Raw genomic sequence first — 22,783 nt, forward strand, 5'->3', positions numbered from 1 at the left:
CTGCTGAATTCCAAGCATTATCAAGCATCCCAGTTCAGTTCTGTCCAATTCTTTCGGCACCGTGCTAGGAGCCATCTCTGTTCCCACCATCCTTCAAGATCCGAGCCCTGATGACCTTTGTGAAGTCCTCTTTGCCTGCCCCAGACCATTTGAACTTTCACTGCCCCAAACTCCTGTAGCACACACACTTCTGGGTGTTTTCAGTTCTACTCCACTGGTCATGAGGATGACTATAGGAAAGTTTTTAAATAAAGGGGGGTCTATTTACAAAGGTGTCAGCACATTAGAGAGGAGCCAGTATGCAAAGGGCTGGTAACAGGGCACCTGTCACAACCCTCGGACTGAAGAGCTGAGGGCCAGGACTATGACTGGATTCTGGAAGGTGAAGGTCAAACAGGATTCCACCCAGGCAGAGCTGGCATTCCTAGCCAGCACCCACACTCTATTCCCACCATCTTCCTCTCACCTTTCACCCCCAATAGCATTCAATGTCTGCACGTTTAAGACCAGAGAGGTGACATGGAGCTGAAGCTGCTTCTACCAAATGCCAGTGCTGATACAGACCCCGACACTGATCTAGGGGGACCCATCTTCTGCCCAATGCCAAGACCCAGTGCCGGCCATCCAGTTGGATTTGAATTTATAGTCTTCTTCCCCTAACTTACACAGACACTCTGGGCTCTACTTGCCAAGACTGCCTCAACATCTAGCTGTGGAGGGCAGCCCGGGTGGCTCAGGGGTTTAGTGCTGCCTTCGGCCTAGGGTGTGATCCTGAAGACCCGGGATCGAGTCCCACATTGGGCTTCCTGCATGGAGCCTGCTTCTCCCTCTGCCTGTGTCTCTGCCTCTCTCTCTCTCTCTCTCTCTCTCTCTCTCTCTCTCTGTGTGTGTGTGTGTGTGTGTGTGTGTGTGTGTGTCTCATGAATAAATAAAGTCTTTAAAAAAAAAAAATCTGGCTGTGGAATACTGGGGCCATGCTGTCCCCTTTCTAGGGGAGCCAATGTTTCTCCTTTCAAGAAAAAGCACATCACCTGGCTAGTAAATGTCTAAGAGGGAGGCTGGGGGAAAGTGGAGGCTGGAATTCCAGGGCTCTTTACCAACATTATTTGACATCACTCCCCAAGTTGTACCAGGAACCAGGGGAGCCCATAAGTCTGCTTGAAGTTTCTCTAAACAGCAGAGTGCTGGATACAAGGCAACTCCAGACACAGCCCCCACATGAGAGCTTGCAAGGAGTGTGGGGCTTTGCCCTTCCTGTCAGCACAGCTAAGAGCCCAGCCTCATCAGCACCATAAACAAGGCCCTGAAAAGGGGGGTTGGGGGGGAGGATGGACTGCTTTTTCTGCAACACAGTCAATTAATAAGAAAGTGAAAAAGGCCATTGTGTTATTCCACTTATGAAAAGAATGTGACCTAGGGCTGCGGTTCCAGGTACCTGCTCTCAGCAGCTCTGGTGTTGCCCTGGGTGATAAGGACGGCTCTGGGGGAGTGAGGATCTGTCTGGTCTCCCGTAAATGCTTATGCTGAGCAGCCCACAGGGTTCATGGCAAGGAAATCACGATCAGCAGGTTATTTGAGACTCTCCCCAAACCTTCTGCTGTTCTCCACAAGTCCTGGGCTGCCCCACCAGGGTCAAGCTCCTCAGTAGGATTCCCAGGCCTCTGTGGTATGTCTATTCTGTGTCCTGTTCTCTGTCTTCTCAGATGTGATCAAGTCAATCTGATCCCCAGGCCACACAGATGCAGGCAGGTTGAGCTGAATGAATGGGCAAAGTACATTCCATCAGCATCAAGGCCTGTGTTACTGGCAGTGCAGAAGCCCAGGACGGGGCAGAGGCCTGAAGGCACCAGAGAAAGAACACTCTCACAAACTGACCAATGCCTGAAATTCCACCCTTACACATTCATTCCTTCAACTTAAAACACTAAATCATCAGGAGTTCTCTGTTCTAAGAGAAAGGAGTGACCTGCCACCACTTCCCTCCAAATGGCCACATATTCATTGTTCATTCCAATCGCAGTTTTCCAGAGACAATGATCTTGCCCTTGCCTAGAGTACCTGAGTCTGGCACAGATGAGGTTGTGGCCTGCTAGTGAGGAGATGCTTCTATGGGCTAGCCCCATCGAGATCAAATAGATGGAACTCTTCATGGAAAGAGCAGTAGCCCAAGCATCAGCAGCAGTGGATCCTAGGTTTCATAAGGTCACTCCTCTCTCTGGGTCTCAGTTTCCCCAACTCCAAACTGAGGAGGTGGATGAGTGGTCTCCAGGCTTCCTACCAGCTCTAAAATGCTCTGCCATGCAAAGTGCTGATCCTTTGGGACCAGAGAGGCATGAACCCAACAGGCCCTGTGGTAGGCTGAAGGCAGCTCCCCCTTGCAGCTCAAGTTCAATGTATCCAACAGTTGCTTCCAGATTTCCCCTCCACCTCTTCCCTCAGGTCCTCAGGCCCCTCCCACCAGCCTCCAATCATAGGTTCCATCCCTCCTTCTGACCCCCACTGATTTGGCCCTTACCCCACATCAAACAGTCTTACAGTCTCTGAGTTCATAAAAAAGCAAGGCCCTTTGTCACCAGGGTCTGTTCTTTGTTGGACATGACCCTTCCAGGAGCTACCTCTAATGTCACAAAGAGATGGGGGCAACTGAGAGCTGGGCTTCCAGAGCCACAGCTGCCTTCCCCTCAGCAATGCTCTCCCTGCTGTTGCCCAGGAGCCTGCCCCAGAACCTGTTCCTAAGGCCTCCCCGCAGCCTCAAGCACCACTCTGCTTTTACCTCTAGCACATCTGAACCCCGAGCCCTGGGCTTGTAAGACCATTGCCCACCCCAGGCCAGAGAGTCCCACTTTCTACATGCTCCTTGTTGTTCCCTATTCCCCGTTCCGGTAGTTCAAGATCACACTAGTCAGGACAGAGGTCAAGACCAAACTATATGAAGTTTATTTCCTCATTTTGCTCAATAGTTCTGACAGCACTAGACCCCTCTCCCACACCTTCATCAGCTCCTGACTGACAGGATAGAAAGATGCCAACCCAAAGCCACCGTAAACTTCCTATGTGAAAAGGCTCAACTACAGTCCTCTGGCAGAACACTGAGGTCCTCAAGGCACCCCCTTCCAGAGTCAGCTGCCATCAATTTTAAGCCCCAGGGCACCCCAAAAAAACAGTTAAAAGCTGACCTTTACCATTTCTCAAGAACATCCAGCCCTGTCCCTGGGCACGTTTTCATCTATGATCACTTTGGCAAAGGGGGATCAGAGGATTCTTTTTTTCTTAAAGATTTCCTTGGTCTTGCCAGGTCCTGGGTGGGTGTCCTGTCCCTTTACCAAATGTTGGGTGGTGGGAGGAAGTGATGGTCATTCAGGGAAGGGAGGCAGGAGCAAGGTTGTCTGTAAGCCATGTTTGCCAGTATGCCCCCCACAGAAACCACTGTGTGCAGGTGTACCACCAACAGAAAGGGCTATGATTTTGTGTCTCTGCCAATGACTCATAACTCAGCAAAATTCAACTCTTTTGAAAGACTTAATACCTAAAAAAATTACTTCCCCAACTCCACCACAGAACCCTCTTCCAAGAATGAAGGGAACTGGCTTGACATCAAAATGTAAAATTTAATTTAAAGCACAGATATAATAATAATAATAATAATAATAATAATAATAATAATAAATTAAAAAAAAAGCACAGATCCGGGTACCTGGGTGGCTCAGTGGGGTAAGCATCTGCCTTCGGCTCAGGCCATAATCCCAGAGTCCTAGGATAGAGCCCCCTGCATTGGGCTCCTTGCTCAGCGGGGAACTTACTTCTCCCTCTCCCTCTACCCCTCCACCCTACTTGTCCTCTCTCTCTCTGTCTCTGTTTCTCTAATGAATTAACAAAATATTTTTAAAATAAAAATAAAAAATAAAGTACAGATGCAATGCTGCCTAATCAAATATATACATATACATTTTTTAAATTTAATCTGTCCAAAAAAGGATAGCTATGATCAATGATACAGCTAGCAGGGCATCAACAGAAAGCTTAGCAAGAGCTAAGAACAGGAAAGAAAACACAACTTGAATAATCAATACTCTGAAGAGATAGTTCTAGGCAGGTATATAAAGTGGTAGCAAAAGTTTAGGATAAAGTTATAGATCACCTATCCATAGTGGAATATTAAGAGCAAAATGGACTTTGGAGGGTAAGTCCCTGATCCTAAAGGTGGCATCAGGGAGAATGATGAGCCGCAAATTCAGGGTGCTCCCCGGTCAAACACAGCCCCTCAGCTCAGCAGACCACAGACCTAAGCCAAGCTACCATTTCCTATACCCTCATGGACACCCTCCAGCTTGATGAAGCCAGAAATTCCCTCTTCCAAACAGCTGACTATCTGCCAAATGCCTCTGCCTGGGCCTGAAGGTCAAAGCGCAGAAGGTGGTGTTTTTTAATTTTGCTGCTTTTCTGTCTCTTTGTTCTTTGCCATGCCTCATTATCTTGAGATGTCTTTAATAACTGAGCAGGCCTGGAACATTCCTCCTCCTCTTCTCCCACATGAGCTTTTGCTATCCGCCTCCGTGGAGGAGGACAGTGAGAATGCCAAGCAAGCTGACCTGAATGTCTCCTCCTAGGGCAGCTGGCTCACAGCCCCTGGGCAGGGATTGGGAACAGAGGGTCCTGGAGCCTCCCTGGAATCCACCAGCCACAGAAAATGAGATTTTAGCAGAAAAGGAGGTCGGTCGGTCCACCAACACCTCTGCCCTGCCCTGTGTGTATGCAACCATGTGCACACGCATCCCCACTCACCCATGAGTTCTCCAGCCAACAGTAGCTGAGTCACTGTATCATGAGTCAGTAAGAGGTTATGAGTGAGGTGTTCTAGGTTGCAAAATGCAAAATCAGGTGTTTTCCAACAACTGAGGATGACGCTAGGAACACACCCCCGTGGACAGGATATTACTTATGTGAACAGTGAGTCCACAGCTGGTCAATGTTCAAGTGGCAACTATAAACATCCCAGATCTCCCAAATGCTTCTCAAACTATCAGATTTCCTGTCAGTCCAGGTGCAAGGAAGGGAGGTTGGTGCTGAGAAGGGGGCAATGAGGAGGAAGCTGGTCCCTGACCCTAAGGGGACCCCAGGCCATCAGAGGAGCCACTAACACACACAGAAGGCTGCCAAGGAGGCTCTAACAAACTAAATTCTGTGAGAGTACCAACCATGGGTCAAGAGAGGTGTCCCAAATGAGGCAGCACTGGAGCCAAGCCTTCACCTCCGAGTGGGATCCGAACTATCTTGTAGTGCAGACACGTGAGCGTGGCCAGGGTATGACAGGCCTGTCTGGAAGCAGGCCAGAGCAGTTAGAGCACAAGCTACTTGAGAGCTGATGAGTCTAGAAAAAAAGCAGAGCCAGGTCACAGAGGACTTGAATGTTGTGATGTCTGGATTTTATTTGCTCCAGGAAATGGGTTTTTAGCAAAGGCTTTCTAGTATAGCACAGATCTCAGAGGCTGACTGTCTAGGTTCAAGGCCCAGCTCTGCCGCTTATTATGTGGCCCTTGGAAAAGATGCTCAACCTCTGTGCACTTTAGCTTTCCCATCTGTTAAATGGGATAATGTGTTTCATCAATTACAAGATGTACCCTTCTTTTTCACATTTTAAAATGTGGAAAATCATTAGCTACTGGCAAGAATGACAGGATGACACCAGCTGTGCATACATATCAAATATTGCAGAATCAATGTCAGTTGTTTAGGAGAAAATCCATACTTATAAGACATACTACATCACTGTTAATGGCACAGAGAATATTCTGGGGGGGGGGGGGACATAAACACTGAGGACTTCAAGGTTTGTTTTGTTTTTTTTTTGACTTCGAGTTTTAAAATAATTCGAAGGATGGATCTCCGAAGATGAGAAAATTTCAAGAACACCTAGGCTAATTTCCTTCATTTATAAACTTAAGTATGCACAAGGTAAATATGTGATTTTGAAAACTTATGTCTAAACAAGTTTAAAAAAGCTCTTTCATTAAATATATAAAAAGTTGAAATAAGAAAGGACTGTGTCATGATATTTTTAGTGCTACAAAAATAAGGTGCATCTTACAATAGACAGCATCTTCAAGTCCATGAGATATGGGCATAATCACATATACCTCATACGACTGTTAGGAGGGTTAAATGAGTTCATATTTATACTAACCACTCATAATGGTACTGGCACATAATGATTCCAGTATACATGTTATCAAATAATCTAATTTGTGTCTTAGAAACATCCTAGCGGGCTGTACAGTAGAGGAGGGAATGGGGTCAGAGGGCAGGAGAGCCCTGAAGGGTCTGGGACAGTGATGTGAGAGCCCATGTCAATCATCACCATGTGGACAGACAAGTGCCAGGCGGGCTGGAAAGAATTTTGGAGGTGGGGCCTCACACATCTGATACCATGTGTGTGTACTGAGGAAGAGGGAGGAGGTGAAAACAGCACCCGGGAACCTGAGATGGGAAATGCAGAGAAGCAGATATGGGGAGAATGACATATGTGGGTCATGTTGAGTGGGGACGGATGTGGGACATGCAAGTGAAGTATCTGGCACGAAGCTGGAAATTAAAGTTTAGGGCTCAAAAGAGGCATCCAGGATTGCACAACAGGGAAGGGGAAGGAAGGAAGCAGGGAAAGAGGAAGGGGAGCTAACGGGACTCCTTCCTGCTACCACACACTGCTGGTATCACTGCTGGAGCACTCAAGTTCTCTTTACTATCTGAGGTATTTGTATATTTGTCGGGCTCCCCCACTAAAGAGTGACCTGAGGGCAGGGATCATGTCTCCCTTATATTTGTAACCCGGTGCTTAGCCCAAAACCCAGCACATGCTGGCCATTCCATGAAGATTTGTGAGTACCACACCCTTCAAGAGTAGAAGCCTTGACGCCCTGTGCTCTGGTTCATTTGCTCATCACTCTCCTGCTCCCTCAATCTTTGTTTGGCAACTGTAAAACAAAACTGATTTGGAACTGATTTGCTGCATGTTCCCTGCCGGCATCAACACTTACCAAGTAAGGAGGGAAATGAGAGGGACAAGAGAGAGGCCAGGAGCGGTGACAAACAAGGCAAGGTAAGTGAACACACATGAGAGAGAGAAATGAGGACATTCCAAGGTTGGCCAGGAGTCTCTGCTTGCTGTCTCCTGCTGTGGCCTCAGTGTCCCCCCCCCCCCCCCCCCGAAATCCCACCGTCTTAGCTTTCTAGTTCAAGCAGTGTCTGAAAGGGGATGGGAAGAGGAGGAGCTTAGTTGCAGGGCCATCCACCTTCCTGTGGCTGGGTGATCATAGCCAAATCCTTCACCTCCCTGGAAAGGTCTCAGTTTCCTCATCTGTGCCCTGAGGAGGTGGATGGATGTGGATGCCTCCTACTTCTCTACTCAGAGCCTCCCATCAGCATGCAGGGAGAGCTGGCTGCACCACACAAATTTACCTTTCTGGTGCTTTGCGAGCAGTTTTCAATGGTCCCCTGTCGTTCTGGCCTTGTCATTCTCCCCCACTCTCTGTCTCTGCTATTTTCATATCTAGCACCTTCCTCCAGACTCTGCTCTGAATCACACAGTGGGTCTATCGGGGTCTACCACCAGGGTAACCCTATGATAGCCTCCCCTAATGGTCTCAGAGCATCCCACACCCCACACCCCAAAGGCCTGGATGTCAGTCCCAGGCAAGCTCCTGGGATTACATAATTGTTCTGGGTGAGTCACCGTCCAACTCAAGGAAAGTCTGAAAGGGAAGTTAGGGACCACCCCCTAGTCCACACCCTTAGCAACAATGGGCTTTCTGATGAATCCCTACTCTTAGGGGATGGTTCAGTAGTCCTACCCCGCTTGCCCCCAGGGACAGGAAAAGGGGCAGCCCATAACCTTCCCAGTGTGAGCAGGCCCTGATAAATGGCAGATGGGGCAGCCCTACCCTGGGGAGACAAAGGAAAACAGACACTGGATGAGATCAGGGAAACGCTGGTCCACCCTGCTCCACACCACCACACTTCCCATAGATGCCCCAGAATGAATCCAGGCTCTAATTTTAGTTGCTGCCCACCCCTTCCCTGCCTAGGCCTGTCACAGAAATGCTGGGTCTGCCTAGCCTGGGGCTATCACAGAGGTACTCCACCCACCTCTGCAACTACAGGACTTTCTAAAGCCCCATGGCCCATTCCACTGCCCCCTTTGCTCTTTCCTTGCCCCCCGCTGGCTCGGAGGGCACAGAGTCACTTTACTTCAACAGAGTTCAAAAGGGGGAGCTGGGGCGCTGAACAGGGGAGGGAATACCAGGAGATCACTGGGAGCCCACAGAAGGCTGAAGCCTGAAAACAGGAGGTGGTATCTGCAAAACACTGGCTGTGACAGTCCCCTGAGACCAAGGGGCTTTACAAGGAGACTCTGGAATAGAACCAGAGTTGAGTCAGGCAGGGAGAGGAAAACAGGAGGAAAGAATAGGCCAGAAGTTCCACAGAGAGGTCCAGGAAGCCAAATGCAACATCAAGTTTTGTAGGGAGGTAGAGGGAGCAGTATGATTGGGGAATCTGAGAAATAAAAACCCCCAAAGGTCCTGAGGTATATGCAAAAAGAGGTCCTTGGAGGGTAAAGGTTGGCAAGCCAGCCCGTGCATGCACCAGTTTTCCAGAGTAAAAAGACCCAGAAGAAACAAAAGAAAAACAACACAGGTTTTGGAAATGGGTTTTCCTGGGTGAGTAGGGACAGAGGGGGCAGGCAAGGTGTGGTTTTAGCTCAGGGAGCTAAATACCAGACAAACCTGATTTTTTTTTTTTTTTTTTTTAATGCATTCTACACCTTGGTGCTTGGTTTGCCCAGTTGTCAAGACCACCACTTTCCCCAGGTGCACTGGACAGTCAGTTGAGTGGTTTGACACAGTGCATGCTGAGGGCAGAGAGCATCTTTTGTTCATACTGTTCTGATGGGTTTTTACATATTTTAAATAATATAAGTAAAACCCCATCAGAACAGCTGTCAGCCAGCACACCATACTCACAACTACCAGCTGGGTTTGTATCTCAAGCAGTGCTCAGTCTCAGGAAATACTTGCTGCTTTGAATGCTTTGAAATGATCTGAGTGAGCACAAAATTAACAAACGAAAATATCAGTCAGTTTAGTTAAGCACTAGGTTCAACCTGGGGACTGCAGTGACTTTTTTCTCCCTGAATTATGGTCCTAATGAGGGTTCTAGGCTGGCACACAAAGCTTGGAGCAGTATCACGCGGAGGGCACTGCCCCAGCTGCCTGCTGTTTTCCTTATACTGGTGAGCTCGTCCCAAACCAGGGTCGGCCCAAAGGGAGCAGCTGGGCCCTGCTGTGTTTTCAGAACTCAGGATTACCTCTGGCATCAGCAAATAGCACCAGAAAGTTCCATCAGAAACCTGGGACTAAATAAATAAATAAATAAATAAAAACCAGTGACAGCTGCCTCCCATCACCCTAATTAAAATAAATATGCAGTCCACCATGGACAGTCAGCCTTCTACTGTTCCCTGGTACTCCCTCCACACACGCACAGAGCCAACAGCCACCTGCGGAGGGAAAGAGGTCACAGCCCTTGGGGGAGAGGGGCTCCCCAGCCCCAAATGTGCCCACAACTCCTATATACCTTTTTTCCGTTAACCCCATCTTCTCTGGTATCCATGGTATCGCTAGAGCCTCCCAAGCTGGGTCTCTATCTCAGGGCTTCCAAATTTGCTGTTCTCAATGGCTGGAAAACACTCCTGCCACAGGTTCTCATTCCTGCATTCCGTTCAAATATTGCTCAAAGATCACCTCCAAAAAAAGCCTTCCCTACCTGCCCTATTTTAAATAGCACCAGGGGATCCCTGGGTGGCACAGCAGTTTGGCGCCTGCCTTTGGCCCAGGGCGCGATCCTGAAGACCCGGGATCGAGTCCCACGTCGGGCTCCTGGTGCATGGAGCCTGCTTCTCCCTCTGCCTGTGTCTCTGCCTCTCTCTCTCTCTCTCTCTCTCTCTCTCTCTGTGACTATCATAAATAAATAAAAATTTAAAAAATAAATTAATTAATTAAATTAAATTAAATAGCACACCAGGGGCAGCCCGGGTGGCTCAGAGGTTTAGCGCCACCTTTAGTCCAGGGTGTCATCCTGGAGACATGGGATTGAGTCCCAAGTCGGGCTCCCTGCACGGAGCCTGCTTCTCCCTCTGCCTGTGTCTCTACCTCTCTCTCTGTGTCTCTCATGAATAAATAAATAAAATATTTTTTTAATTTTTATTTATTTATGATAGTCACACAGAGAGAGAGAGAGAGAGAGAGAGAGAGGCAGAGACATAGGCAGAAGGAGAAGCAGACTCCATGCACCGGGAGCCCGACGTGGGACTCAATCCCGGGTCTCCAGGATCGCGCCCTGGGCCAAAGGCAGGCGCTAAACCGCTGCGCCACCCAGGGATCCCAATAAATAAAATATTTTTAAAAATATAGCACACCAGGATGCCTGGGTGGCTCAGTGGTTGAGCATCTGCCTTTGGCTCAGGCCCCGATCCCACGGTCCTGGGATCGGGTTGTACATCAGGCTCCCCACCGGGAGCCTGCTTCTCCCTTGGCCTACGTCTCTGCCTCTCTCTCATGAATAAATAAATAAAATCTTAAAAAATAAAATAAGGGAACCCTGGGTGGCGCAGCGGTTTAGCGCCTGCCTTTGGCCTAGGGCGCGATCCTGGAGACCCGGGATCAAGTCCCACGTCGGGCTCCCGGTGCATGGAGCCTGCTTCCCCCTCTGCCTGTGTCTCTGCCCCTCTCTCTCTCTCTCTCTCTCTCTCTGAGTGACTATCATAAATAAATAAAAATTTAAAAAATAAAATAAAATAAAATAGCACACTACCATCTAATCTTTTATTCTGTTTCCATTTTCTTCAAAGCACCCACCTCTACATGAAGTTATATTTTTATGTTTTGTTAATCTATTATGTGTTCTCACCTCCCCAACCACCCTCACCCTATTCGTTCACCCTGAGGACAGGGCCTGTTTTGCTCATTGTTGTTTCCCAAGATGCTTGAACACTGCCTGGTACTTACTAAGCTTTCAATAAATAGGTGTTTACTGAGTGAATGAAGTGTTATTCCTTCCGGGCCAACATGACCCATCTGATTTACTATCAGAATAGCTGCTGTTTCCAGTAAAAGGGGAGGTGGAGAGTTCCTATTCACGGATATCACAAGGCCACCTACCAGATAGCAGCACAGGCATGACCATCATGCTAGTCTCCTTGTGCCAAGCCCTCTGATAGGTTCCCTACAGGTGTTAAATCTTTTATTCCTTGTGGTCACCGTACCCATATGGCATTTTCATTCCCATTTAACAGATGAGAAACTAGGACCCAGAAAAGAAACTTGACTCTGCCTCTCTCTCTCTCACTCTGTGTGTATCATAAATAAATAAATAATTCTTTAATTAAAAAAAAAAAGTAAGAAAGAAACTTGAAGTTTCTCAAGCTCACTGACCTAATCCATGCTAAAGCCTGGACTTAAAAAGTTCCTTGAAGCTTTTTCCTAGAACAAAACTTGAGCAACTGGACCATTCCTACCAACACCCCCTGCCAACATCTCCTCCTCCCCAGGCCCAGATACTTTTCCATCTTCCCTACCCACAGCACTGACAGCACTGAAGGAGTTAATGAGGCTTGTCCTGCCTCCAACCCAACTTCCCAGAAACTCATCAAAGCCTTGAGGGGTAGGGATGAGGATGAGAGAAGAGGAGGGGGAAGGAGGAAGGGAGAAAGTGGCAGAGGGCAGGCTGTGAGGTTAAATGAGCTCCTCTCTATTAGGGCCCCCCAGATATCTCAGTCCAGCAAAGGGCTCACTCAGACCCTCCACCCTTTCCCTGAACCTGATAGACATCTCCCAAAGTTATCTCAACCACAAAAGGAAACTGTCAGCCCAGCAGCAGCTGGGTTCCCCAAGCCCAGGCTGCCTGGGACAATGGGGCGGGGTTTCCGGCAGGGGACTGCAGCAAGATGGGAGGCAGGGCCCCAGGCTGGCCTGTGGAAGGCAGAAACTCAGGGCACCAGCAGGCAGCTGAGAGATGCGGGCTCCGGGATCCCCAAGCTGCTAATCCACTGCATGTCTCAGGGACAAGTCACTTCTCCTGGGGACAGAGGGACAAAGGGACAGAGTCATCCCACACCCATCCTCACGGCTGTGAGGAGATAGACAAGGGTAAGGAAGAAGGAAGGCTGGTTCAGAAGGAATACCCTTTAGGAAAAATGGTTTCTCAGCCTTAGTAAGCTTCCCATGTGCCATGCTCTCTGGGCAGTTTGTAAATATCATCTCAGTTGACCCTCCACCACACCCTGTGTGGTAGGTCCCTTTCTTGTTCCCACTTTACAGAGAGGAAATAAAGCTCAGAGAGATCAAATAATTCATCCCAGTCACTTCCATACTGCATTTCTAATTTTATTTTTATTTTACTTTAAAGAATTTATCCATGAGACACAGAGAGGCACAGGAAGACTCTCAACCACTGAGCCAGCCCAGGCATCCCTACATTTCTAATTTTAAAGGAAAATGAGTTTAGCCCTGCCATTTTGCACCCATTCTCTTCACCATCAATACAACTGGAAGCCTGGAGCCTGAAACCTTCACAAGTATGAGGATATTTGTGTTGTCTGCAGGGACCACCTCTGGCCTGGCTAGGCCACATACAGCATGGGCACAATGACAAATGTATGGAGATGTGGGAATTTTGTTGTCCTTTTCCAACCCTGATTATACACTTCCGGCTTTACTCAACATCAGTTTCTGGCATCTCTGGGCATGGCCGTCTCACCACATGGGAGAGGACAGGGTGGGGATCCAGAGATTTGAATTTCAGGCTCAATTCTGCTACTCACCAGCAGCATGATCTCCATGTGTCAGATGCTGGGAAACTGGCTCACATAGGAGACTTTGAAAAGTCCATGGTGAGCTGGAGACCCCTGCCCTGCCACTCTGTATAAAGCATTTGGAAGTGAGATTGTGACAGAGCAGGAAAAAGAAGCACTCTTTCCAGAGTGTGAAGAAGGATACCAGTGATGTCAACACTGGCTCAGCAGAGTCCTGCTGGGGATGTCCAGGCAGAACCAGGTCTCCCAGGAGGCCCCGTTCTGCAATATCAACTCACATATGACACATACACCTGACACAAGATCCAAGGTTGAACCTGGACATAACAAATCCTCAGGGGTTCCCTGGGTGGCGCAGCGGTTTAGCGCCTGCCTTTGGCCCAGGGCGTGATCCTGGAGACCCGGGATCGAATCCCATGTCAGGCTCCTGGTGCATGGAGCCTGCTTCTCCCTCTGTCTATGTCTCTGCATCTCTCTCTCTCTCTCTCTCTCTGACTATCATAAATAAATAAAATTTTTTTTAAAAAAAGGAAAAAAAAAAAAAGTCCTCAGTCTATCCAAACATGAGTTATGCCACCTGGTTTCCTTCCCCCTCAGGTACAATCTTCTTGATCACGCACATAGTTTATCTGAACCTCATAAACCCCAGAAACCAGGTTATTGGCCAAAGGGGCCCAGGAAACACAGAGATCTTTAGGACTATTAATAGCAGAAGAAACAAAATCGCCTTCTTGTAAGACATCACTTTTAGAGCGCTGTCTCTGAAGAACCTGTACAGACAGATTCCAGAAGTAACTGTTGATGCTGAAAGTTCATGTTTGAAGAGGGTGTTTGACAACATCCAGACCAAAGAGCCAGTTGATTTTTCTAGGTGTAACCCTGGTACCTCAAGCAGACCCTTTGAGGTTCCTGTCAATTCTATTTTTGTCCCTGTGTCTGGGAAAACTGACTAAATTTCCTTTTATTTGGAACCAAGCCCAACTCTGAAGTTGGGTGGATGTAGCCACACTTCCGCACCCAAATTTCCGTAGGTTTGAAAACAACACTGGGTGTTGCAGAGAACAGCTGTGCTAACAAGCACGGTTCTTATCTGTCGGAGCCTAGTCCTGCCGGGGTGTCCTGGAGAGCTGGGGCAATGACTGAAGAGTGGCCAGCCACACCCAACAGGGGCCAGAGTTACAAAGAAACTGGTTCATCAGATAAGGAGCCTACAAGAAAACACTTAGAAAGGACCAGAAGAGTCAACGCACCATTGTGAGGGACTCTCCCCCTGCAAAAACTGCCTCCAAAACTTCTTCCAGAAAGACCAGCCTGATTATCCTCAGGACACTTGAACCGCCTCATTCCTCTGCATTTTCTACAGCCATGTCTGAACTGACACAGGCTGGACACGGTGGGCACCACACTGAGTGTTCCCATCTCTCTGTCCACAGGTTCTAGCTTGCTCACCAACTGTGTGGCCAACTACAAGCCTCAGAGGGCAGGCAGGCACCTCTGTCCACACTGGAGACTTTCTACATCTGCCTCACTGCCTCATTGGCCCTCAACCCTTGCTATACATCAGAGGCATCTAGAAAGCCTAAAAATTACCCCTCAATAGGGGTTCTGATTTAAGTGGTATGGGATGGGACTCAGATTTTGGCTTTATTCTTTCTTTTTTTTAACCTTGGCATTTTCTCTTTTTTTAAAGTTTTATTTATTTATTCATTCATGAGAAACACACGGGTGGGGGGGGAGCAGAGACACAGGCAGAGGGAGAAGCAGGCTCCACGCAGGGAGCCCGACTGGGTCAGGATCACACCCTAGGCTGAAGGCAGCGCTAAACCGCTGAGCCACCCAGGCTGCCCACCTTGGCATTTTCTAAGTGTGCAACCAAGGCTGAGGACATCTGCTCTGGAGTGTGGACACCAGCTTGGAGCCAAAGACTACTCTCTCTAAAGGTTGAGAGGGTGACGCAGGTAATCCAGGGAAGAGTAATAGAATCTCCTCCTGCAGCCATCTTTAGAGGAAGCAAAGAGACCAACATAGAACATCACTGGACCAGGGTTGCTGGCTTGAGGAAGGAAAGTGACCCCAGAATACAATCTTCCTCCTATCCAAAGAAGAGATATGACTTCTGGGCAAGGGAGATATTAAAATATTTATTAATGGGTGTGGCACAGGTACTGGTCCATCAAAATAAGTCACTGGCCATCAGGATGGATACCTGCTGAATGCCACCCCAGCTGCTAGGGCTTCTGAACCCATCCTTTAAAACTTACCTCAACAGTCACTACTCAATAAACATTTCACTTTTTTACATTTCTTTTTTTTTTCTTTTTTACATTTCTAATTCCTCTTTTAAGAGTATAAAATTAGGATTTGCTCAAAATAGAAAACCAAAATCATCCACAATCCACCATCCAGAGACAACCACCATGAACACACATATAGAGTCCTTTCTCCCCTCCTGCTTAGAAAGCTCACCCGTGTCTTCCTCTGCTCCTTTCTGGCAGGTGCTTATTTGATGGGTAAGGTATCCCACCTGCAGTCAAAGGAAGAAAGTCTAAATGACCCTAAAACCTCCCCAGGTCACTTTTATCACTTTCCATTACCCTAAGGGAGTAAGAAAGGAAATCCGAGTCCCATTTGAAGAGAAAGGGAAAGTGAGTAACCAGGATGGGATGGCACCTGCCAGGGGCAGACTGAGTCAATCAGCAAACATTCCTGGAGTGCAAGGAATTTGACAAAGATGTGTCTGTCACCCCAGTCTCCACCCTTGAGGACATCACTATATAATTATAAAGAAATCTGAGGGCAGCACGGGTGGCTCAGTGGTCTTGGCGCCACCTTCGGCCCGGGGTGTGATCCTGGAGACCTGGGATCGAGTCCCACGTCAGGCTCCCTGCATGGAGCCTGCTTCTCCCTCTGCCTGTGTCTCTGCCTCTCTCTCTCTCTCTCATGAATAAATAAAATCTTAAAAAAAAAAAAAAAAGGAAATTTGACAGACTCCCCCCACCCTAACTACTGAGATTTAATGAACTAATAAGTATAAAGCGCTTAGACTAGTACCTAGAACACAGTAAGGGCTCTCTGAGTGTTTGCTGATAATCATATTTTTATTTCATTTTATTTTTAAACATTTTATTTATTTATTCATGAGAGACACAGGGAGAGAGAGAGGTAGAGACACAAGTAGAGGGAGAAGCAAGCTCCATGCAGGGAGCCCAACGCAGGACTCGATCCTAGGTCCCCAGGATCAGGCCCTGAGCTGAAGGCGGTGCTAAACCACTGAGCCACCCAAGCTGCCCTAATCTTATTTTTATTGCCCAAGACATTTTGCATGCATATTCCAAGAGAGTGATAAAGATCAAAAGGGTTCTTTGTTTGGAGGAAGGAAAGACTGTTAGGGTTGGGGGGGGCGGGGAGGAGTTCCTGGATCCTGAGAGCAGTCAAAGACCCTGCCAGCCTGAGGGGATCCCTGGGTGGCTCAGCGGTTTAGTGCCTGCCTTTGGCCCAGGGTGTGATGGAGTCCCGGGATCGAGTCCCACATCAGGCTTCCTGCATGGAGCTTGCTTCTCCCTCTGCCTGTGTCTCTGCCTCTCTCTTTCTGTGTGTCTCATGAATAAATAAATAAAATCTTAAAAAAAAAAAAAAAAAAAAAAAAAAAAGACCCCAGCCCTGAGCTTTGGAAATACCCCAGGGGATGCAGGAACTTGGACAGCCACCCACCCAGCTGGGCCCTGCACCTTGCAATGGAGATCGCACACTCCATAATTTAACTATCCTCAGGGACCCCTGGGTGGCTCAGCGGTTGAGCGTCTGCCTTCGGCTCAGGGTGTGATCCCAAATCTGGGGCTCAAGTCCTGCATCAGTTTCCCTGCAAGGAGCCTGCTCCTCCCTCTGCTTGTGTCTGTCTCTCTCTGTCTCTCATAAATAAATAAATAAAATCTTAAAAAAGAAAAACAACAACTCTTCTCAGGTTTAGGAGTGGTGGGATAAGGGGGGTGCCTGACTAACTCAGTCAGTAGAGCATGTGACTCTTGATCTCAGGGTCATGAGTTCAAGCCCCACACTGGGAGTAGATTACTAAAAAAATTAAAATAAGGAAAAATGAAAAGAAAGAAAAAGAAAAAAAGTACTTTATTTGTTTTTAAATAGAAAGGAATGATGGGATGGATGAAGTAGGTGAGATGCAGACCAGGCAATTTTTTGGTTTTTTTTCCAAAGATTTTATTTATTTACTCACGGAGGGGGGGGGTGGGGGGGGCAGAGACACAGGAAGAGACACAGGATCAGGCCCTGGACTGCCTGCAGGGGGCGCTAAACCGCTGAGCCACCGGGCTGCCCAGTTTTAAGAAGACAGTCACAAGTCACAGCACAGCTATTCACATGGCAGCTGCTGGCTGAGGCTGCTCCGAGTCTGTAAGCTGCAGGGAAACCCCAAGGAGGCCTGAGGGAAAGACCTGGGAAAGGCCCTACTGCACTGGAGAAGAGAGGGGTTTTTAGAGTCCCAATAAGGAACAGAAAGGGAAGAGGGGAGCGCCCCGGTGGCTTCAGTGGTTTAGCGCTGCCTTTGGCCTGGGGTGTGATCCTGGAGACCCGGAATCAAGTCCAGCATCAGGCTCCCTTCATGGAACCTGCTTCTCCCTCTGCCTGTGTCTCTGCCTCTCTCTGTGTCTCTCATGAATAAACAAAATATTTAAAAAAAAGAGAAAGGGAAGAGGGGGCTGGCAGCCGGTGCTGAGGAACAAGGATGCAGAGTGTACCAGGTTATCCACTGGGCAGGGAAGTGCTGCTGGGGGATTGATGTGTGAAATGCCCTCTTCCTGACCTCCACAAAGCCTCCAGTAAAATCCACTCTTCCTCCAGGACTTAGGCTGGATTAAAGGCTGTAACAAAGTGTCTGCTGACCCCAAGACTGGCATGGGTGGGCACAGAGGCCCCCCGCCCCCCCCCCCCCCCCCCCCCGCCAGGGGTCTTCATGAGGCTCACAGAAGCTGCTCTTCGTATTCATTTCAAACCAACCTGGGTTCCAAGAGATAAACCAGAAAGGACATAAGACCAGCCTTATAGGAGGACCTGGGGAATGTAAGACCCAACACCAGAGGGGTGGGGGGCTGTGGAGAAGAGGTGCATGGGCTACTTCACACACAAGATGTTCGTGCAAAAGACTTCAAAAGAAAACACAAAGTCCTCTCCTTGTATATATATTATCTGTCTTGTCACTCCAGCCACTGGGTGGTGGATCCCGACATAGTGGTGTAGGAGGGGTTGGCCCCTTTGATCCACTCTTATCTACCCTAGAGCAGTGTGAGGCCCAGGGCTCCCCAGCTCAGCTAGGCCAGGCCTATAATTCATACACTCCGGCCTCCTGGCTTCAGAGGGGCTTTGATGGTGAAACTGCAGTCCTAGCTGGTACCAGCCACACCCTCCCCCAGGCTCTGGGGATTAGGGCGTGGGGGGGGGCAACTGCATTCCTGCAGACCACCTCACCTCCAATCCCCTGCTGGTGGGGCCTCTCAGGCTTCTGTGGGCCTGGCCCAGAGGCTCTAATGGCCCATGAGGAAAATTGTGTAGCATTTCAACCGGAGAAATGAGGAAGTGAGATTGTTTCTCCTCAGGAACCTCAGGCCTTCCTCTGAGACAAGCCCTTTCCAATGGCATCCGTGTGAGTCAACCCCCAGTGCCTGGAGCCCGGAAGCACCCTCCTTGGTGCTGGGCAGACCTGCCTTAGCAGTTCCAGGAGAGAAAGAGCCAGCTAGCAGCAGTGGGACAGGGTCACCTACCTGCTGCTTCCACCCCTGACAAGTGTCAGCCTTCGCTGCTCTCTAACAAGGCAGGGTCTTTGCCCTGGATAAGAGTATCCATCTACTGCCTATTCAACCATAAGCTCCTTTGAGGGCAAAGCTGTGCCTTCAGTCCCTATATCTCAGGATTTGGCATAGGTCTCTGCGGAGAAGGGACACGGGCACTTCCAGGAGGCTTCCTTCTGCTCATGACCTATGCCTTTCATTTGTCCTTGGTGGCACGAGAACCTGTCCAGGACCAGAGCTGATCGGGGAATCAGAACTCCTGGGTCTAACCTGTTCTGCTCTCTGCAGCAGCTGCTCCACCCGTGAAGGCTCCCTCCACCACGGCTTTCAGAAGCCTGTGGAGATGTGGCCAGCCCCACAAAGAGCTGTGTCCCTTGAAGTGCTTCCAGTTAACATTTCCTCCCTGGAGGAGATAAACAGCAGGCCCGATGACATCAGCAGGGCTGCCTAGGGCTTAAAGCAGGAGGACTGACTATTCAGGGGCTCCTCTGAATTCCAGTTTGTGTGTTGGTGCTACTCTCTCAGCAATGTCATCTCTCGCCTTCACAACAATCTCCAGAGGCGGGGAGAGCAGATATTACTGTCTGATTTATCCATGAGAATTTCTTTCGAGACTAAGAAAATTTAAATGGGGACGCCTGGGTGGCTCAGCGGGGACGCCTTTAGCCCAGGGCGTGACCCTGGAGACCCGGGATCGAGTCCCACGTCGGGCTCCCTGCATGGGGCCTGCTTCTCCCTCTGCCTGTGTCTCTGCCTCCCTCTCTCTCTGTGTCTGTGTCTCTCATGAATAAACAAATAAAATATTTTAAAAAAATAAAATAAAACCTAGAGTCTACGAAAAAGAAAGAAATGACAGAAAGAAACTTACGCGGCTTGCCCAAGACTTCACCACCACCACGTGAGAGCCAGACTTGAACGTCAAGCTCCCGGCTCTTGCCTGCGAACCGCATGCGCTAGGGCAGAGCCGGCTCCCGAGGCTCCCAACGCGGGTCTCTCCCCCTGACCCCGGGACTCGGGAGGCGGGAGGGAAGGGCCAAGCCGTCGGACGCGAACTCCAGGGTGGGGATGCACCCCACCTCCCACTCCTGCCCAGAACAATCAGCCATCTGTTCCCTCATCCAGTATTCACCGAGCACTTACGTCGTACCAAGCACAACGGGCGCCGCCCATCCTCGGGGGAAGGGCTCCAGGCCCCCCGGCCATGCCGGACACTTCCGAGAGTCCCTATACGCACACACCGACGGCAAAGTCTAACTTATAAATGAGGGGCGGTAAGACATGAACAGTAACTAATAATACAAAGAACAAGGGTGACAACACCCCGTGACATGAGTTGCGCCGATGCGGTCTCAAACATCTCCTCGCACTCTACTCACCCCTCCTCGCCTCTGGACGACGGCAGGCGACGAGCCGGAGGAGACGAAGGGACGTGATGACGCAGCCCCGTGACGTAGACCGAGGCTCTCGTTGCCCTTCGGCAGATTCGCCAGATCGGCAAAGGCGGCCCTTCTGCGGCCCACCTCCCCGGGGAACTGGAACCCCGGAAACACAAACCAAGGATGGGGCACGGGCACTACTGCGCTGTGCTAGGAGCCGGCCGCGGAGGTGCAGGCGGATGCGGCGGGGAGAGAGAAGGGGTCTCATCCTAACATGGAATCGGAGGATGGGGAACGGAGACTCCGACGCCTGCGCCCTAAGAAGCACGGCGGCCTGGGATGGGTTTCCCGCTCTAGGGTGGTGGCGTAGGACTGCGACTTGGCTGCTGACCAATGAGCGCCCGCCCCCGGCTGTCCCCCACGCTCCGGCCAATCAGCTTACGGCTTGGGCGCTGGCGGGACTTCCCGCCTTGCCTTGCGCTGCTCGCGGGCACTGCGGCCCACGCCACACCCTCGAGGGACTCGCCTACGCCTTTTTATTAATTGGCAGAAGAGACGGAGGTAATGAGCTAATGACAAGAAAGCTGGGCCCAGGAGGCCGGTGTGGGAGCCAGGGGAGACTCTGGGAAGAGGGCCACTGCAGGTGAGGCCGCCGTGGGCCGCGGGGACAGGCAGCGCGCCGCCCCTGCCGGCCTGCGGGTGCGGGCGGCCTAGACTGCAGAGGACACTTGAAAGTTAGTTTTTCAAAGATGTATTTATTTATTCATGAGAGAGAGAGAGGCAGAGACACAGGCAGAGGGAGAAGCCGGCCCCCGGCGGCGAGCCCAAGGCAGGCCCTCAGTCGCTGAGCCACCCGGGCGTCCCTCTAGCCCTTTCTAATAGCAAGTCCCAAAGGAAGGCCCTGAGCGTGGTCACCGGGACACCGCGCCTTCCTCGTCCCCCAGTCTCACGGGCAGTAGCAGGTCCCCATGAAGCCACCCTCTGGCTTCCCTGACACTCCGTCTAGCGTATCAGCAATTCCAACAACCCCAACAGTCCTGTAACTTGCTGCCTGCATTGTGTTCCCTCTATTCTCAAACTTTCTGGATTTTGGATTCCTTTACAGTCTTTTTTTTTTTTTTTTTTTTTTTTTTAAGATTTTATTTATTTATTCATGAGAGACACACAGGCAGAGGGAGAAGCAGGCTCCATGCGGGGAGCCCGACGCGGGACTCCATCCCGGGCCTCCAGGATCACGCCCTGGGCTGCAGGCGGCGCTAAGCCGCGGAGCCGCCGGGGCTGCCCTCCTTTACAGTCTTAACTATTGTTGGTGATATGTTGATATTTAATAAGATAAATCTGGTTTTCATTCCCATTCTTGCCACACAGCTCCTAAAACCCTTGGAATTTCCTAAGTGATGAGAGCTTTCAAGGTGTCTTTTGTTATGTTAATGAGATAACTTTGAGAAAGCTCCGAGGATGAGGGGCTGGTTGCCGGGACAACCAATGTTGTGATTAGAGGGCTGGAACTACTTCTATCCCACCCCTCTAACCCCGGGAGAGGGAATAGGAGCTGTATGTATATTGAGTTCAACCACCAGTGGTCAATGACTTAATCAATTATTCCTCTGGGAAAAAAAAAAATATTCCTCTGTAATGAAGCCTTTATAAAAACTCAAAACAGGGCAGCCCCGGTGGCTCCGCGGTTTAGCGCCTCCTGCAGCCCAGGGCGTGATCTTGGAGCCTCGGGATCGAGTCCCACGTCTGGCTCCCAGCATAGAGCCTGCTTGTGTCTCTGCCTCTGTGTGCGTGTGTGTCTCTATGAATAAATAAATAAAGTCTTTTAAGAAAAAAATCTCAAAAAATAGGGAGGGCAGAGCTTCTGTGTTAGTGAAGAGGTGAGGCTGAGGAGCGTGCCTTGTTCAAGAGAGAGCAGGGAAGCTCCACCCTTTCCACATACCTTGCCCTATGCATCTCTTCCATCTTCTGTTCCGGGAGTAATACACCCTTTTATAATAAACTGATGATCTAGTAAATAAAATGTTTCTCGAGTTTTGTGAGCCACTCTAGCAGATTAATCTAAATCCAGGAAGGGGGTCATTGGAACCTCTGATAGATAAGAAGCACAGATGACAACATGAGCTTTTTTTTTTCTTGTAAGATTTTTTTTTAATTTTTTTTATTATTTATTTATGATAGTCACAGAGAGAGAGAGAGAGGCAGAGACATGGGCAGAGGTAGAAGCAGGCTCCATGCACCGGGAGCCCGACGTGGGACTCGATCCCGGGTCTCCAGGATCGTGCCCTGGGCCAAAGGCAGGCGCTAAACCACTGCGCCACCCAGGGATCCCTCTTTTAAGATTTTATTTATGTATTCATAAGAGACCCAGAGAGAGAGAGAAGCAGGCTCCATGCAGGGAGCCCGATGTGGGACGCAATCCCGGTTCTCCAGGATCACAACGTGAGCTGAAGGCAGAGGGCTCAACCACTGAGCCACCTGGGCATCCCAACATTAGCTTTTGATTGGGATCTAAAGGGGTGAAGGAAGTAGGGGACAGTGTTGTAAGGCTAAGCCTTAAGCCTGTGGGATCTGATGCCATCTCCAGGGAGAGACAGTGTCAGAATTCCATTGTATTATAGGACACCCAGTTGGTGTCAGAGAACAGCTTGGTGGTGTGGGAAAACACACACGTTGGGATTGGGTGCAGAGTGTTGTGTTCCAGACACAAAATAGCTGGATTCTCTGTACTGCTATTGGCCAAACTAGAAATT

At 49.6% G+C, this 22,783-nt stretch overlaps 1 long non-coding RNA gene across 3 annotated transcripts in view; it reads left to right on the forward strand.

The window, feature by feature from the left end:
* The first annotated feature begins 20,456 nt into the window (after positions 1–20,456).
* The window catches only part of LOC102155163, a 47,239-nt gene continuing 44,912 nt past the window's right edge, over positions 20,457–22,783 (forward strand). For all 3 annotated transcript variants that reach the window (XR_005369290.1, XR_005369289.1, XR_005369291.1), the window contains exon 1: positions 20,457–20,594. This is a non-coding gene — a long non-coding RNA (uncharacterized LOC102155163). The remainder of the gene's footprint in view (positions 20,595–22,783) is intronic.

Source organism: Canis lupus, chromosome 14, assembly GCF_011100685.1.
Source record: "Canis lupus familiaris isolate Mischka breed German Shepherd chromosome 14, alternate assembly UU_Cfam_GSD_1.0, whole genome shotgun sequence".
NCBI classification, from domain to species: Eukaryota; Metazoa; Chordata; class Mammalia; order Carnivora; family Canidae; genus Canis; species Canis lupus.